We start from the raw sequence: 19090 nt of genomic DNA, 5'->3' as shown, positions 1-19090 counted from the left end.
AAAATATTGTTTGAAATTTCGCGTTTTGACATCTAAAATTACTTAATTCAAAATTTTATAAAATTTTTTATATTATATAGTGATGCATCAATTTTGAACGGATCACTGTATTAATACTGTTGTTGTTCATTTACGAATAGTACGAATAGTACACATTAGGACATTGCAGAGACACCAGGTTTACGGTGAGACTTGAACCCGCTATCTCTACGTAACAGATCCCCCTCTGTCACGGAGTTCAGTTGGTGAAGAGGATCTATATGGTTCTCAATTTTATCCTCTGAATCTTGAGAGAGATGAGTTTAAATTATAGATACATAGCGAAAGTAGAAGAACAGAGAAAAATTCAGTGATAGAGGATAAAAAAAAGTGATTTAATGCCTGGTTTTCAATGGCCAAATATGGTGTACCAGTACCAACACCTTTGGAGAGCATCAAACATTCTAAGGTACTCATTAGATAAAAATACCTTTAGAGATAAGTAAGTAAGTAGGTCACCGGTGGCTGGGTGTTAGGGCTTCGCGCTCTCGTGGCACAGGTCCTGCGTTCGAGGTGAGGTTGACTCAGCCTTTCATCCCTTCAGTGGGTCGATAAATGAGTACCAAGCATGTTTAGGAGCTAAACACTGGAGGTTCCGCGTTTAACTGAGCACCTAAACAGAACATCTACTCCTGTACCCCAAAGCCCAAAGCCCTCTATGGGCTGTGGGGCCACTGAGTTTAGTTTAGTAGGTATTTATTTTCGTCGCACTAGAGCTGGCCAATGGCTATAGGCGGGGGTCTGAGAAGCATCCCTGAGGATGATCCGAAGACATGCCATCACAATTTTTCTTAAGGCAGACATAGATTTGAAGAGGACGGACATTTCTCCAAATCCCTGTACCCACGGTACTGCTCGGTGACCCACCACAGGATTTTAGATTCCACAGATTTTACAAGTAAGTATAACGCATTTATTTGATGGGTCTTAGCGGCATCCAGGATCGAGCACCGGCCCTTCCGGACCAGAGTCCGATTCTCTAAACACTGAGCTACCACGGTCCCTATCAGAGATAGTTGTAATTCTAGTTCATTTACGTTGCACCGGAGCTGCACAATGGGCTATTAGCAACGGTCTGGGAAACATCCCTGAGCATGATCCGAAGACATGCTATCACTATTTTGATCTTCTGCAGCAGGGATGGCGACTCCGCTTCGGTAGCTTGGCAGCCTACGTGTGGAGTTGAGCACGCTACGGCAGAGCATACTAATGAGGACCCATACCACACGCCCTCGGAACTTGCGCAGACTGATCGAAGTATTCACCCATCCACACACAGCCAGTGATGCTTGAATTCGGTGATATTCTGGGACACTGTGAGAAGCCACCAGTGATCAATCCTTTCCTGTCAAGCAAGCAGCTGAAGAGAAAAATGGTTTTTGTGACAAAAATGAACAGTCGGATGCGATCCCAAGCATTCACCCTTTCATATAAAGAGAGCAACACTCGCTCGTTCTTTACTCACGTATCTGTGGTTCGTGCAAAGTTGAAATTGTGGGATATACCGTCTGTTGTTGCTTCAATATTCACAGGTAAGTTTACTTTAATTTTGGTATAACCAGCGATATTTTTTGTATGAAATTATTTTAAGATAAAAAAAGTTCATATTCATATCAACTTTATAGTCGTTGAAAAAGTCTTAGTAACTCTAAAATAAATAATTTAATTTCAAATGAAACAAGCTTCACTAAATTTTTAATTCTCGGAAAATAAGATTTTGATGAACTAGGATTTTTAAATAGCGTTTAGATGCTTAAAGCATCTACGCACGCTATATAAAAAATTTACGTAATATTCGATTGGTTAACCTTTTCCTGTGTAGTTGTTGAATTCGTACAAATTCTTGTTACTAGATACAACTCTGAATTTTTATTCCAGAGTTTTTACAGAGAACTAAAATCAATTGTTCTTATTATTGAAAATCTTACTTATTGAAAACTCGTATAATTTATTTTTTATGCAGTTTTTTTTGTTGCAGAGTTTCGAATCCTTATTTTACATTCAAACATTATTACAAACTTCTCTGGCGATATATTGAGTACTTCTAATTAAAGTGGATAATACAAAGTAGACCTTTTGACCACTTTTTAATTAGTTTCTATTAACTTTCATATTTGGAATCTTAAAATTGAAACTCCAACAGTTTCAGACCCGTTTGTGAGTTTATTCGATAAATTCCTGGTTATAAGGATCTCCGATATAATGCCTAAACGATAGTCTGATGTAAATTCCGGCCGCTTTCAGATTGACATTCAAATTTTTAATCGCAGCTCTGCTGTGCTTTCTGGCTATCATCGCTTCATGTTTTTCTTAATAATATAAGCAAAATACATAGCAATTATATAACCCCAAAAAATGTATCTTGTTGGACACTTTCAAACTTGCTAGGGTACTCAAATAATAAATACACCTTTGACTTGGACAAAGTTTCCTAACCATTATCATGGTTGGCCAGACAGCCCAATGAGGGCCAATGCCTTCATCTGAAGATTTCTCCATAATAACTTCCGATTTATCTCCTATTCTTTTCATAAATTGCAAGAAAGTCTGACTCCACAGAGTCAGCCAGTCTTAACAGCGGCCTTCCCCGCTTTCTCGTTCCAATGGGTTTAAAAAGCAGCATATTTTTTATTGTATTTTCATCACTCATTCGAATCACGTGGGCCATCCAATTCATTCTATTTATTTTTATATTTTTAATAATATCGGGTTGTTTATAAATATTGTTCCAGTGGGTTAACAAGGCAGTATCTTTTTTAGATTCCTGACCACTATGAATAAAATTTGTTGCCCAAAAGATACAGATCCCTATTAAATTTGCAATCTACTTAAATTTCTCGTAAACTTTATGCAAAGTTCATATGCATTTCTCCATTACGATTATCCAATATATTTTATAATCAATGTATATTATATATTTGACTAGTTTCTTTTAAAAGTAACGTTACTCTTTGTTGCTTCATTCAGGATTTCTGACTGGATTTGTCTAATTACGAATGGAGTTTCTTTTTCCTGATTATAAAACTACCAATGCTTGTGGAATCTCTATGAAAACAAAAGTGAGCATTTTTATTTTCTTGTGTTTCTATTAATGAAGATTTGTTTTAATCTTTAAATATTTCTTTACTCTTTGAGACTAAGCATTTGTAAACGTTAAACTTTAAGAAGAATTTCCTCTCAAAAACACAATTTGTTTTGGTTGGGAACACAAAGAAATAAAAGAAATCAGCGTACAGTGTAAAAACTGCACTATTTTTCTAAATTAAATGTTAAAAACATAAACAATCTTATAAAGAAACTTTTTCACATTAATACCGAATCTAGCTTTCAGGAATTTATAGGCTCTAATAATCTAAATGTTTATAAATCTGAAATTTTTATAATGGTAGAAGCTTACACTAGTCTCTCGCTCATTCACACCATACATTAAATACTCTTTCCTTTTTCTTTTTTTTTCGAACGTCGATACACTTTGGGTGAAAACTATAGATTGCATGTTGGTTGTCTTCAACACTGCTATGAATTTAGAAACTAATATTCGCCGCTAAAAAGTATTTTTAGTTGTAAAATCAGGATTTGTTTTTTCGTTTTGAGACTTAAGAACTTTCAAATTTTGTTTCTGGTCTGAATTTTTTTTTTTTTTTATGCATCGGACGATCCATTCAAAAACGGTGACTCACTCATTGATGAAAATTATTTAACCGAAGATAATTCCCAGCATATTTTTTATGTTGTAGTCTAAAATTTCGAATTGTAAGACAAAGTAACATCCAAAACTGATAAAATTTAAGCAACAGCAATCAAATAGTTAGTCAGAAGTGAAAAATTAAACTTTTTCATAAATTTTATTATTCAAACCGATTCTGTCATTGAAAATCGCATGATTTAAAGAGTCAAAATTATTCTGTATATTATGTTCGTCCAACAAACTCCTATCCGTATTGTCATACTCTTGGTTCAGTAAAATTATTCACAAATGATTCTATCGGAGAAACAACCGAGCGGTCTTGGTCTAAACTGACAGAATTAAAACTGAGATTTAGTGTAATTTGGAGTAAGAAAGGACAGTTAAATAGCAATTTATTATACTGAATATTTTTAAGTACATCAAAAACAAATTAATAACTCTTCGACAAAAGTTACATTTTTCTAGTTTTCGATTTTTGCGAGTGTCTTAAGTTTCATTCTTGTTTTAGACAGACTCGCTTAATTTTAAGTTACTTCCAAATTCATTATTTTCTAGTTTGCAGTCTAGGATTTTAAGTTAGAAACGATGTTTTTAATGTTTCCACCTTTTGTTTTATGATAGTAATTTTCTGCAAACTATATTCTCACCAGTATTTCATTGAAATTCAAAAGTAATGGTAAAGGGTTTCTATTATTTGGTAGATTTTTAACTTTAAATTTCCACTGGATTCTTTTAACCACGCTGAAAACTGATGTACTAACTCTCCGAACTTGATGTTGAAAAACTAAAAATAGTGCGAAGAACACCAAACTGAGCCTTAACCAAATCGAGCCTTCAGACAAAATTTAAACGGTGTTAATCGAAAAAGGGGAAAACTTTAGTTTTCGGTTCTGTTAAACTTATTTCGAAATAATCTTAATATTCTCTTTACACAACGCCTTTGTATGGTTTTTCAAACAAATGTTATTTAAAGAGTCACTATTTATATGGAATCTAAATTGAATGTTTTTCACTTTAATCAGATTGTCTCTTAAAGTAACTTTATTGAATCCTGTGTGTACTTATTTTACTGTAAATATAAATGTTTGCTCTACCGAGTACCAAAAGTGGTGGCAGATACTTTACACAAAGTAATTCATTAAAAACTTGTTGTTTCACAATGTTCTGGAACTGTTCTTTGTTCTACAACACTTTTTATTAAACGGTTGTCGCCATTTTTTGGATTACGCGCAAACTTTTTGTCGTGCCATTAAATGAGGAATTCAATTTTACAAATCTCCCACAGGAAGTCTATTTGAAGCAATGAATTTTGTAAAATAAGTCAGGGTAAATGGTCCCGTAAATTTTATAAAAACAAACTATAAAATTTTTAATAAATTAAATTCTATTTCAGCAAAGGTTATTAATAGAAACTAGTAAAATTGTCAAATAAAATTCATAAGATACAATACGATAGTAATTAGTAGGGGTGTTACTAGCCGTGCTAATTATGTGCTTTATTTCTCCGCTAATCAACGCTTCAAGTCTTCAATGTCTCTGCTTTCGTATGTAGTTGGTTTCGGGTCGTGACTTTTATTGCACCCATCAATCCTCAATACTTAGCAGTTCTATCTACTATAAATGAAATTTCGATAGAAATACAGAGTTCTGATGATTTAAAAGCAATTTTTTATTTTACACGAGAATACTACGATTCGAATGTAAAAAAGTATCTTTTGTAGATTTCGAGAAAATTGCCTTGACAACTATTTTCTATTACAGAACCCTAAAATAGAATTTGAAAAACTGGTAAAACTAAATTTAATTTCTAAATTTGATTTTCATTTGCAGGCTTCGCCTCCCAAACACCCGTTATTAACAAGAGAATTTCAATTTATTAAAATTAAAAGATCAAAGGTTTTTAATGTATCCACTGATTTAGTTCCTGATTCTGTTTGGGATATCAGTCTTTTAGCTCAACATGCAAGACTTTTTAAATTCCTATTAAATTTTCGGGTAGATTATTTGGTACTAAGTAGTGCTACTAGTCAAAAATGTCTCACTTTTGTCATTATTTTAACAGCATGTTTTGAAAGTTTTAAATAACTTACCAAAAATGTAAATATCGTAATCGACTATTTAAAAATCGTAAAACTGATATTTATAAATATTTTTATGAAATGTTTAGTATGCTAATATAAAATTACTTAATAAAGGATCATAACTTTAACGAAGTGTTTAAGCGCAGAGCATTTCAAAACACTATTAAGTAAAGATTATACATAGATTGAAACAGAATAACAAGTAATTTACAGATAATATTTATTTAATTATGCTCTTGCTAACTAAAGAAATCTTGAGATAAAATACAGTGATTTTTCTGGCTAATAAGAATAAGCAGACAATGCGAAGTTTTTAGAACATTGTGTAATAAAGAGCAACTTATGGGATCAAAAAATGAGTTGGGTTTCGTGAATTTTATGATCTGATTAATTCTTTGCTTAAAATTTATATCATTTGAAAAGCTTCTGTGAATTGAGATTTTCTGCAGTGTTTAAGGAAAGCTTTATTAACTTGTTAAATGGCAAAATTTGTAAAATTCCTCTCCAATGATAAGTAATGGCTCAGCCACCTGGTTGCTAAACTGAATTGTCAAACAAAAATTCCCTTTAACTGTGTCGTTTTTTTTTTCGTGTAATATTAAATGAATCTGAAGTTTAAAAACAATTTGATTGAAAAATATTTTTTAAGCAGCTTCATTTTTTCTTCCAATCAAAATGGTTTAATTTAGTACGTTGGCTGTAAGAAATCTGTACACATTTTACCGTAACATTTTGAACTGAAATTTTTTTTAAAAATCACTTCGAAAGTATTCATTTACTAATGTAAGTGGTTTACGGTCCAGTAATTAGTTAATATTTAATTGCAGCCTGACTATTGCTCACCGGATGCCTGAATTTCACAGTATGAGATGAATTTGCAGCCTGACTTTTGCTCACCGGATGCCTGAATTTCACAGTAAGAGATGAATTTGCAGCCTGACTATTGCTCACCGGATGCCTGAATTTCACAACATGGAAAGAACTAGCAACATTTTCTTGATTAACAGAAGTAACCAGAAATGAATTCTGGCTTTAAGGACATCGAAACAAGGTGTGTATGTAAGCTGTAGTAAGCTGTGCAATTTGAGATTCTCAAAAATTGCTTGCATGTGTCTTAAAAAATTAAATAAAGCTTGCCATAAAATTTATCTTAAAAAAACTTTTACTAGAAATTTTTGCGTATTCTAAAATATATATTTTAAACTATGTAATAAAACTACGTAGTTTTTGAATTTATTAAATTTAAGACACTAATCTATATTTGAAAGTGGAAGTCAGTTTTTTTCTTTGCTATTTACGGAAATCTGACTTTTAAGATTGTTTTAATGAAAGTTAAACAAAATCTGGCTAAAGACAAGTTTTTACAACTGTTTTGTGCACGCAAAACCTTTTGCTTTGCCTTTTACTCTACCATCGTGTATATGAAACCACGATAGCCCAGATACAAATTCTTATTCTGTTCAAATTCTGTTTGACTATGTCTTCGGAATTTCGAGTTTCTGTTAGTAATTTTTTTAAAGTATTATAATATATAATACAATATTTTAAATCTAGTTACGTCTCAAACTTTAACTGTTAAACTTGTGTTAAATTTAAATATTTGTTTTTTCTAAGCACTATATCTTAGTTTCAAATGAATATTAGTTATTGAACTTGAATTTCATGTCAGTTGAAAAAATTTTCTCACTAAAACATAAATTTAAATCAATTTACATTGACGGGTTAATTCCAGAGCCATTTCAGTTTCAGTTTAAAATTTCATTTTTAAGATTAGTTTGCAACGAAAGTTTTAAACTGCTACCACTCCAGTAATTTTTGAAAGAAATTTGTCAAAGTATTTACACTCATTTTATCTCTAATTATGAAAGTGATGATTTGTTTTTGTTTTTTCAGAATTATTACCGTCCTCACTTCTATTGGAATGAACACTCATAGTTCACTGCATGAAGATGAACGTCGAATGCAACAAATTGAAATAGAACTCTATACAGGTCAAGAACTCTTTTTATATTATGTGGAATGTTCCTAATTTGTACACTTACCGCATTAATTGCCTACACATGTTAATCTTGACTCATGCAGATATATTAGATCGTTGATAATAGTTTCAATCTTACTTTTCTAATAAATAGCCTTAAGAATTCTTTTCAAGCAAGATATAATTAAAAACATTTCAATTAAATTTTGATTACAATATTCCTAAACTCTATAGAAAGTCAAGGAGCAAACAGATGCTCATAAATTTTAACTTTTTATTTTTAAACATTTTCTTTAATGTGTCAAATTACAAGATTCCAGTAAATATTGGTAAAAGCAAATACTGTTTGATGCAAAAAATCATTTTATAATAAAAATATAAGGCATATAGAGAAAATCTCTAAGTACGCTAATTCCCTCATCAAATATCAAAATTTGTGAAGAACTTCTTTCCTTAACCGAATTTTAAATTCTGATTTAAGATGTTATGGGACGTTTTATGAAGTCATCGAGAAGAATGTAAGATTTTAACTCTGCTCAGGTCTTTTGTCCTTCAAGTTATCCTTTGCGCTAGTATAATTGAAAACATCGGGCGATCACTCAGTCTTCGGAATTGCTTAATTAAGTGTTAATTTCGCCAAACTTATCCAAATTTAGATTGTTTACACAAAAATTAGAAGAAACTAGCATTCTTATTGTGAAAGTAATAAATATGTGTGCTTTCAAATAAAAACATTCATTGTAATTCTTTATTAGCGTTTTTTTTCTTCATGAGATTCAACTTTAAGTTAAAAAGGGTGTGATTCTGAAAACAATTAATTCAATTAATAATTAAATTTAAAATGTCAAGCAATTCTCAAAGTTTTTGCTGGAAATTTTGGTATTTTTATAGATGCACAAAACAGACTAAAAATACTTTTAAAGTTATATTTAATAATTTAGAAGTATCTGATTTTGAATATCAGAAACTTGACTTATATTTACGTCGTTCGGTACCAAGTTTATAGAACGAATTTTTAATTGAGCAGTTTTAGGGCATTTATAAAGCATACAATTTGTCTGCTTTCACAGTAAACCTGCTTTTCAGTTAGGAAAAAAATGGACTTATGACTTTATTTTACTAAATTCTAAAAACCCTAAGGCGGAAGTGAGGGGGGGGGACTATATGAATGTAAAAACCTAAATAGGATTTTTACTTTTAAGCTTAATTATATAATTAAAAGTTTTTAATAGTCTACGTACTCTAATTAAAATGAGTTGAGAAAACAAATTCAGAAATAAGTACTTCTGAAGAATTGTTCTTGCGTGATTTAGCTTAAATCTAAAGATTTTATAATATTGGTGTAATTGCAGTTGGAAAATTTAATAATTTTTTTCCCATAAAAATGCTTACTTGTCTCAAGAATTTTCAACGTAGTTCAAAACTAATATCAAAACATTATTCTAGCAAGTGGCTAATATTGTAAAAGTAATAAGCTATTCAGTCCAGTCAAATTACATACTAATAGTAAATATAAGATAAATTACATTTAAAGTCTATCACAAATTTGAATTTTAATGATTCTTATTTGCTGCTGGAGTAGTCAGATAATGACTAACTGTTCAATAATCACGTAACATACCTTAACATTAACCATAACACTAATTCGCTGCTTCAGTAGTAGAATAAGAATAGAGTAAAAGACTAAACATCTTTTTGAATAAAAGTAAAATTATAATTGGGATTGGACTGAATAGAAACTGAGCTGAAAAATTCATAACTTAACCGGAAATTTTATTTTTTAATAAAAATCAAAGTTTTGAATTACTAAATTTTTAAAGAATTTTTGTTTCAAAGATCACCGCAAGTTCTTTAAAGTAAAAACTAACTTTCAAACACTATAAAAAGGTCCTTTTAATGGCAATTATTATAAATTTACAGCTTACGAATTGCGCTTATTACATTTGAGAGAACTTTATAACTATAGCTTCATTCAAACCTTCAAGTCTATTTTACCTAGAAAACCAGGTTTCCATTTAGTTATAGCCAGACTTAATTTTCTACTAGTTTTGTTTTTGACATGAATATTTTATAGAATCTGAATGTAAAAGAAACTCTTTCGAAAAAATTACTTTAAATAGAAAGTAAATATGAAGAGATTTGCTTTCAATGACAGCCCCAGATTTGTCTAAAATTACATAAACTTTAAGACAAAAGTCATGTAAAAAGTTGCTCAATTAACATATAGTTTTGCGTCTGCAGCCCCTCCAAATCTCATAATACGAGCTTTCGTGCCAATACAAAACTATTTGTAACGAAATCAAAGCTCCAGTCAATATGCACAATACTTTTAAACCAAAAGTTTAAATAGAATTCAATTATTAACTATACCCTTTTTAATTTTTCCAGTTTAAGAAAATTTAAATTGAGTAGACGGAGCTTTTTATAAAACCGAAGTGCTTAAATTAAAAAAATTTCAAATATAAAAATTTTCAGAAATTATTTGTTCGTAAACATATTAAAACAACTCTAGAGGGGAAATCTGGATGCCTGAAGTGTTTTATAGTTATAAGAGGGCAAATGTGTGTTGAGATTTTTAATAAAGGTAAGTCTCCCAAGTTTATAATAAAACTACTGATAATTTGATTTAGAGTTGAAGTAACATTGAAGGAAAAATAAGGATTTAATCTTTTACTTTAATATTACTATTAAACGTGAACTTTGACAGAGACTCCGAGGAACTCTAGCACTTACAGCCGAACAACATAGAAACTCTTAAACTAGGTCATGAATAAAATTTTAAAGGGTTTGGTGGAGTACAGTAAGGTCCTGGACTGCAATTTTAGTTTCGCAGGTTCGTGCCCTGAAAAATCCCCCAGCGCTTTAAAAGTGTTTATTAGAACTAGACAACTCATTGAGATAAAGACAGTAATATAATCTCTTAAAAATATTTTCAAAAAAAAAGGGATCTAAGCGTTATGTGGATGAGGGCTGCCTTTGATGGAAGATCTTAAAATAAACGTTAAACTTTGTATCGATCTGAATTTAAAACTTAGAATTGTTAGATCTTAGATTTCCGATCGATGTAAAGATGAAAATTTTTATACCAAAATTTAAAATGCAGCTCTAACTTTCCAAGTCTTAAAATATATAAACTACAGAAGCGAACATTTATAGTTGCCATTTTCAACATTTATTTCGATGCAGATAAGTTTCGACTTTGACTTTTATTAATCTTTAAGTGCTAATAATCGATAAACAAATTTCTGGAGTGTCGTAGGGCAAAACTTTTCTAAATTTGGAGTAATTTAACAGTATTTGCATTTAATAATTTTCTAAATTTTCAATTCTACGTAAGTCTTTCAAATAAATAAAAGGTTTAAATGTAAGCAAATTTTATACGAATTTTTTATGAGCCAAAATTTAATTGAAATGTTTAACACTAAATTTACCTTTTTCCATGTATTAAAAGTACAATTTACCAATAAATTTAAAATTTTTTTATTCGCTTTAAACTTGTGTTAAAAGTAACTAAATTTGAATTGAAATTATGTTTTGAAATCTTAATTCTTGTTACCCTAAAGCTAAATGTTTTTCTTAAATATCTTGTATCAGTTATCACATGACTCAAACTGTCTTCTTAAATTAGTTTTATTTTAAGACAATGTGTATTTAGTAACAAATGTATTGTATTACAATAGTATGAAATTCAATTTATATTTAATGTTGATGTCAACGATATTATTGTGTGTATATATAAGTATTTGGTGAGTAATGTGTCTTGAATATTAGTTTTAAAGCACTCTTTTTGTACACATTTCACCACTAAAAATGCTCTTAGTATAAATCATTTTTTAAAAAATGAATACTAGCTAATCCAGTAGTTTGTTTCGTATTAAACCAAAGGTTGCTGAACAAGTTTATAATCTTTTTAAAATTTTCAAAGATACTAAATTTTGAACCAATTGTCAAAATATAATAAATTTAAATTTTCTAAATTAATGATTTTTTTTCTGGATTACTAAATTTTCCGATATATATTAATTATAAATTTAAAATTGTGTATGACAATGCAATTTTATTTATTCTGTAACTTTCTATATTTGAAAACTGGACCTTTTTTAACAGTAATAGTAAAACACTCTTATAAATTAACGTAGTGAGTATAATTTTTATCTTTCTTAAATTTATTTCAGTTTAAAATTCTAAATTTTATAGTAGCTTAAGCCTAAGGTTGAATCTGTCATTTTGTAAAAGGGTCTTCTTCAATTTGGATCCATTGAAGAAACCCCTTTTTCAAAATGATTCCTTCAATTTTGGCTTTCATTAAATGAGATTAGATAAAAATTCAAAACTGCGAAATAAAATTTAAACTTTTAGCTAAACTTAACTGAACAAAATTTTAAAAGTGAACTGTCATAAATTTTTTAAGTTTTGTTATTTAAAAATGTTGCAATCACATGTTCAAAAATTTTATTACAATAGTTTCAGAGAAAATAGTTAAATAAACAATTACGTTAACTTATATAATTAGCCATTTATAAATCTCCAACTGTGTAGAAACAAAATAGTAAATGTAATATTGGTTTAATTTTTTTATTAAATAGATTAAGTGGCGAATGTTTTTAGTGTTTTGTATTGAATTATTGTTTTGATTTCTTTAAAATGCTAAATTTTGTAAAAGTTTGTAATTTGTCTTGGACAGAAATAAAACTTACGTTTAGTTTATTTTTGGTCTTTTATTAAATAAGAACAAATTTTTGTTGCGTTATGTTATGGGATCGCGATAACAGATGATCTTTTATAGATACTTAAGCACAAACTCTTATTTCGGTAAGAAACCTAAATAAAAAGTTTTGAAGAAAAATTACAAAGATTTACTTAAAATCCACTTAAAACCAGTATACTCGGCATGGTAGAGAACAAGTTTTATGGCGCTTAATATGATCTGGTTTACTAATGCTAAATGTTCTTTATATTAAAAAGCAAAAGTATATCAGCATATGTTAATTCCATTATATTGTAAAAACACTATTCACTTTTTAAATGTACTAAGTGTATTTTACATTGCATTATTAATTCAAATGTAAAGATTTAAAAATTTATTTATTTTAGCAGCAAACCTAATTGTTTGATAAAAATATTAAACGTTATAAATGCAAACAGAGGTTAGAAATTTTTCTTTCGTGAAAAATGCTATTACACTTTGTATTTAGGATTTTGAAACATTTTCTCTGATTTTTGAAAATTCGATGCTTTAAGACTGAAATTCATTTTTGAATTATTATGAATCTGAATTTTTTGAAGTATATTTAACTATTCCTTAGTGCTAAAAATCGTGTTAAATTATGCTAAATTAAATGAAGCAGCCTTAACGGTAATTTCGTGGATTTTGTGTGAAACAAAGCTTTTAATAATTTACTCTTTTTAGTATTGTTCTAACGCTAAATCTTTTAACTTCTTCGAGAATAGTTTATGTTTTTAAAGAATACGAAAATAGTGTTTAAAAACCATTAAATTGAAATGATTTCGTGCTATTTCACTTTATGGAATCTAGTTTCTTTTAACTTATGAAAATATTGGCTTTTTAAATTTTTCCCGTAGATTTTACTATTTTAGTTTGAGTATTATTTGGAAGAATTAAGGATTTTACATAACTTTTTGCAAGTAAGTTTTATATGCAAATAACTTTTTGGATGACTTTTGTCGAATACATAATATTCTACAGATACTAAGAGAATGTAGTTTGCTTTATTATACGCTTTAATAATCTTAGTGTTTTTAAGAACGGGTTTATTGAAATTGCTTATAACATGCTGAAATGGGCCTAATCTCTCAGAAAAATAAAATTTCAAAAATTATAAGTGTTTTGAGTTTTCAAATCCTGTAAATTTACAGAATATTTATAAGGTTTATCTTTGGTTTAGATCGCAGTAAATTTTACATAAAATCAAAAGAATTTTTAAAGTTAATTTCAATATCCTTTAAAACTGATGTTAATCGTGAATTTAAATGTATAAAATGTCCTAAAAGTTCTATAAAGATATGTCTACGTGTCGCATTTGTTTTTATTCGCTTATTACATTTACTTCGAATTATTGAAAATAACGAAGGAAGTTTAGGTGCCCTATTTTCAAAAATGTAATAAATAAAAAATCGAACGCTGTCTGAAATGTTTTGAATATAAACTATTAAAAGTAACGAGAGTTCTAGGCAGCTATTGGAATATAAATTAGTCTAGTATAAATAATTAATGTTTAATATTGTATATGGTATAAATTATAATGTTAAATGTTATCTCCATATAATATAGTATAAATTAAAGCTAAATTTCTCATCAAGTTGGAAATAAAATTGGACCTATGCTTACCCACTTTCGCGTCTTGATCAAATCACTGAGGAAACGCGACCCGTTGAAAACCCATCAATAGCTGTGAAGAAAATAAATGAGTAAAGCTCATATGCTAATCTGGGAATTGCGACGACAACTTTAATATTTTTCATGGCGAATCTTTCAATGTCAGAAAAATCAAGTGGCCTGTGCACAGATGGTCCTTTTTAAAATTATTTGTCCTGAAACTTTTCCAAGCAATTTTCTTTTCACTAAGAATAACGTAATCATTTAAGTTTTGTCTCACCCCCTCTTTTCCTTCTCTTTTTCAAACAAAAAAAAAAGAGATTAATTTCAGTTCGCCACGTTTTTGAAATCCAGTTAGGACAATTTTTTAGTCACTTACTGAAAAAAAAAATTCGTAATTTATTTATCACTTCCTTTGTACAACAAATACCTTTTCACGTTAAAATCATTGGAATCTTCAGCTCTCGTTCCTTTTTATTCGTTTTTAAAATAAAAATCTTTATAATTGATCACATTTTTTTCTAAAACCTTTCTGGAAAATAGAACTTCCCAAGATTTCGCAACATATTCCAATTAAAAAAAATTAGGAAATAAGTTTTCCCAACTTCATATTACTTAGTAAAATGAGGACACTTGGGCAGTTCTAAAATGGTTCAAAGCTTCCATAATTATACTTAACTGTGCTGTGATTTAATAAAATATAATTTATACTTTTCATAGCTATATACCTTTGTAAAGAGAATTTAATGGGTATCCTCTATCAGTTTTAATATTTTTAACCCTTCTAAACTTTATGAAACTGAGATACAATAGTGAATGAATCCATTATTTATAACACTTCAATTATAGAATATCGTGCTATTCTTATTAAAAATGTATAAATTATTAAAAGCTCCTTTATAACTTAAAATAAAACACTGTACAAGGACTCCTTCTTTTAGAAGTAACGAACGATTGAATATATTTATGGATTCTTTTTAGATTCAGGTACAGTCCGCAAAAAAAAAACGAATCACCCTGAATAGCTTTCGTTCTAATGATCGGATTTTCACGAACTAAGTGTCAATCTTAATGGTTTCTGGGGGGTGACCTCAAATATGCTAATTAATTAGTGCTAACTATTAATTAATATATGAAATCAGACACAAAAACGTACTTTCTCTGAATAAACATGTAATTTTTTTTACATATTTGGAATCTAGACACTTTAATTAGGGGGGGGGGTAGACAGATTTTAAAAAAAATTGGATCGTAAATTGGGTCACAATAAAGGTTTATATATTTGGCGATAGTCCAGAAAATCGCCAAAAAAAGTCGCCTGCGCAAATGAATATTTTAAGATTACCCATTGACTAATTCAAAAGAGGAATGCTTAATTTTACTAGGTTGCTAGGCAACCATGCCATAACTGTAAAAAAATTGAAATAATTTTTTGTGATTGCTCAGAGAGGTTTAATTCATTGTAAATAGAAAATATCTCGAAGTTTCTAGGCAATAGATAATTTTTAAGCTGATTTCTGTCTGAAAAGCAAAAAAAAAAATTATTTTAATGTCCTTTGAAAAGAAAATTTGAATCGATTTATAAATTATTTATGATATTCTAAGTTTTTAGAATTTAAATACATGAACTTTTTATCTGATATTGTTTAGATTATGCTGTTTTTGCTAAATTTGTTAGAGGATTTCATACTAAAATCAAATTAACATAACTTATTGCAGCTATATACAATATTTTAGGAATGATCATTTTTACAGCTTTAACCCCTTGGGGACGGGTGATTCACGAAAGCATTCGTACAAAATCAGAATCAGGATGCAAATAAATAAAAAACGATAGCTTAAATGCAGGCGTTGCTAATTTCACAGACTTACTTTGCCTTGAACTTAATTATTGTTAGTTTAAACATATATATAATCAATGTTAGTTCAAAGTATAACTAAATAATTTTATTTTGAACTAAGTAATGGTGAATTAAATAAATCAAACAATTATAACCCAGCCCACAAATAAACTGCTAAAGAATTACTTTGATTACCAGTTTTATCTTTTCACCCTGGTTGATACTGTTTTATGCTGTCACGTATTTGTGACAGTCGGCACGAAAGGGTTAATCGAGTCTTCTAGGCAAGAAAGTTTGAGGGGAAAAAAGTGCTTGAAAAATAAAATGTAGATTGTATAGTAATTCTAATGCACATTCACAAAGTTTTCTGTAATTTACGATATTTCTTTTTTCTATAACTCAAGGAATTGCTGAATGTTTAGTGGCATTTTAAAGACATTGAAATATGTTATGTTTAAGAATAAGATATTGAAATAATATGCTGCATATTGTATGATTCGTTGTTTATAAAATCGCTTCATTCTGCTAGATATTTAGGTTACATGGTTTTCTTTGGATAAAGATGATTAGCAAATAGCATCCTCATGTTTCGATGCATTCTGAAACTTACGTTCGCAATTTCACCATACAATGTCGCACAGCATATTCTTCAATTACGATAAGCTACATTTACCACCAAATACTGCTACTATGATTATTTATGTTTTCTTATATATATCTGATACTCTCCTTTTAAAGAGAGCTAGTAAGATCCTTAAGATACTGAAATGGGGCCCAAAAACTCAAAAGATAAAATATTTAATTTTAGTAACTCAAAATATCCGGTCTCAAAATTTTAATTTTTAAGTTAAATATAACTTTTACAATATTGATGCTCTTACGTTTTTAAAGACCACATGAATCCTGTTAAAATATTAAAATGCATATGTTTACTTTAACGAGTGTAAATTCCTTATCAACATAATGATCAAAACCCAAATGTAAAACAGTATAATTGACGATAAAAACTCAACTGGCTTCAAAACATATGAAGAGGGAAGTAAAAGTCGACATGCTTCGAGCGTTCAAATATAATCGCCCATTCTCAAGACTTGTCAGGCTTGAATAACTTGTGACTTTCATTATTGGACGCTCAAGACATGTATACTTTTATTATCATGTATTATTTTTTTTTAAATCAATCAAGTTTTTATATTTTTGATTCAGTTTCTTGGGATTATCCATTTAGTTACAAAACATATTAAATTATTTCACTCGATATTAAAATAAGTTTTGAAAAGGTATTTTTTTATGTATCGATGCCAAAGTTTATTCTACAAATATTTTAGGGTATGCTTTCGGAGTATTTTGATCGAGTTTATTTTTACACCCATATTTGCTTTAAATTATTAAATAATTTGCTTAAAATAAATTATTCAAGCTACATGATCTAATGCATTTATAGTACAATAGTAAACGGGGCTTCCATCGCCTATTTTTAACCTTAGTACCGTTATCATTAAATAAATAGAATAAGCTTAGATAAATAATAAAAGCTAATTTTTTCCTTGTTTTAATTTTCAAGGAATAATATGTTTCGATCAAACAGATTTCATTCTGGAAGTAGCGAAATTATTGAGTTGGTCCCTTGGAGTAATATTATTCTTATCCTCTTTTGACGAAATATAGGAAAAATTAGTTTTCACAGTTTCTGGAAAAAGTATGTTAGCCTTCTTGACACGTTTTTTTCTTTTTTTATTAAAATAAGTTCGGAAATTGCGTATTTTTTAGAGCATTTTTTTGAAATCAGATGACTCTAAAATTGGCGCGGCTTCGGGATCTTCTTACAAATTTCAATTTTTAGTATTTCCTACTTAACAAAATAAGGCATTTTACTGATAACAAATTATACTACAATAATATTTTGGGAATCCTGCTAAAGTAAAAAATGAAACAAAATAGTTTAGCATATTATCAGGAAAAAAATCTACTTGGTATCATAAAGAAAGAGTAAAAGATATAATGAAATAATTAGTGAATCACACGTGATCAGATAATTAAAAATTTAATTTCACAACTAAGATGTTAGGACGACATTTAAGATACTGAGATATTTTAAGACGCTTAAAAACTTGGCTACGTATTCGACAGCTTTTTATGTTCTGTATCTTTATACTCTTTGTAGTGACTTATAAAACATCAAAACTATTTTAGATAATCTATGTTGAAGTCACGAGAAACAAAAAAAGTACAATCAATAATTTATACGCTTTTTTTAAAAAAAATAGTGTGCTTAGTAAATAATCAGCTGTTTTGCATTAAATAATTTTAAACAGCGGAATGTTTGTAATTTCTTAACAAGGTTTTATTCTTAGCTAGCAGACAATAATTTTTTTTAAGAAAACTTGACTATAATTTAAAAAGGAACTTTATTTTAAAGAAAACCTAAATTAAAGAACTAAAAAAATTGATTAGTATATTAATGAAGAAATAATAAACGTAAAAGGGTAAAGAATAAGATTCTTAAAAATGTCAAAATTTACTTAAATAATTGGTAAAATAGTTCTGCGACACACTTGTGAAACACTTCCGGAAATTTCTTTTAAGATTAAGACGATATAGGGTAAACCAACCAGTGATGGAACACACCCCAGTAAAAGAACATTTCATAGATATTTCTTAAAAATAAGATTTTAAACGTTTTAATTTAGATTGATTGGTAACAGTAGCTTACTACCTAACAATAGGAAGTCATCTAACAATGCATTGAGTTACCTGGTCTTAGTCTTCTCTGGAAAAAGTTTTGAATTTGTTAGTATTTGTTCAACGCCTTGTTTCCTTGACACAATTATATGGTCAGTGGTGGTAGTTATCCGTTTAAAGTACAATTAATTGCGTATAATAATGCTTTTTTTCTCATTGTGAAAAAGAGAATTCAAAATATAGTTATTGAAGTTACGTTTTATTTATTTCAAGAATCATAACATAAGCAAGTACTGAGATTAGGGGGTGCTTATTAATTCGATTACCAAACGATGAAAAACCAATGAATAAACAAGTGTTCCTTTATAGGGATTTTTTCAAGTTAATGAAAATAAAAGAAAAATTTTAATTTTTCTGTACTTTTAGTCACATCAAAACTTATAC

The 19090-nt window shown here is 29.0% G+C and overlaps 1 long non-coding RNA gene across 4 annotated transcripts; it reads left to right on the top strand.

The window, feature by feature from the left end:
- The first annotated feature begins 1187 nt into the window (after window positions 1-1187).
- Window positions 1188-10729, top strand: LOC147801948 (uncharacterized). 4 transcript variants are annotated; one of them, XR_015430303.1, is made up of 4 exons: window positions 1188-1571; window positions 3007-3098; window positions 6636-6859; window positions 7702-10729. It is a non-coding gene; the product is annotated as an uncharacterized LOC147801948 (long non-coding RNA). The 4 variants fall into 4 exon arrangements; XR_015430304.1 differs by having other exon boundaries at window positions 6690-6859; window positions 7702-7956; XR_015430305.1 differs by having other exon boundaries at window positions 1456-1571.
- Window positions 10730-19090: the final 8361 nt, after the last annotated feature.

This window comes from Parasteatoda tepidariorum, chromosome 11 (assembly GCF_982258835.1).
Source record: "Parasteatoda tepidariorum strain Cologne lab strain chromosome 11, Ptep-v5.0, whole genome shotgun sequence".
Classification (NCBI taxonomy): domain Eukaryota; kingdom Metazoa; phylum Arthropoda; class Arachnida; order Araneae; family Theridiidae; genus Parasteatoda; species Parasteatoda tepidariorum.
Note: the sequence above shows the minus strand (reverse complement) of the source record. Positions and strands in the feature narration are given on the sequence as shown.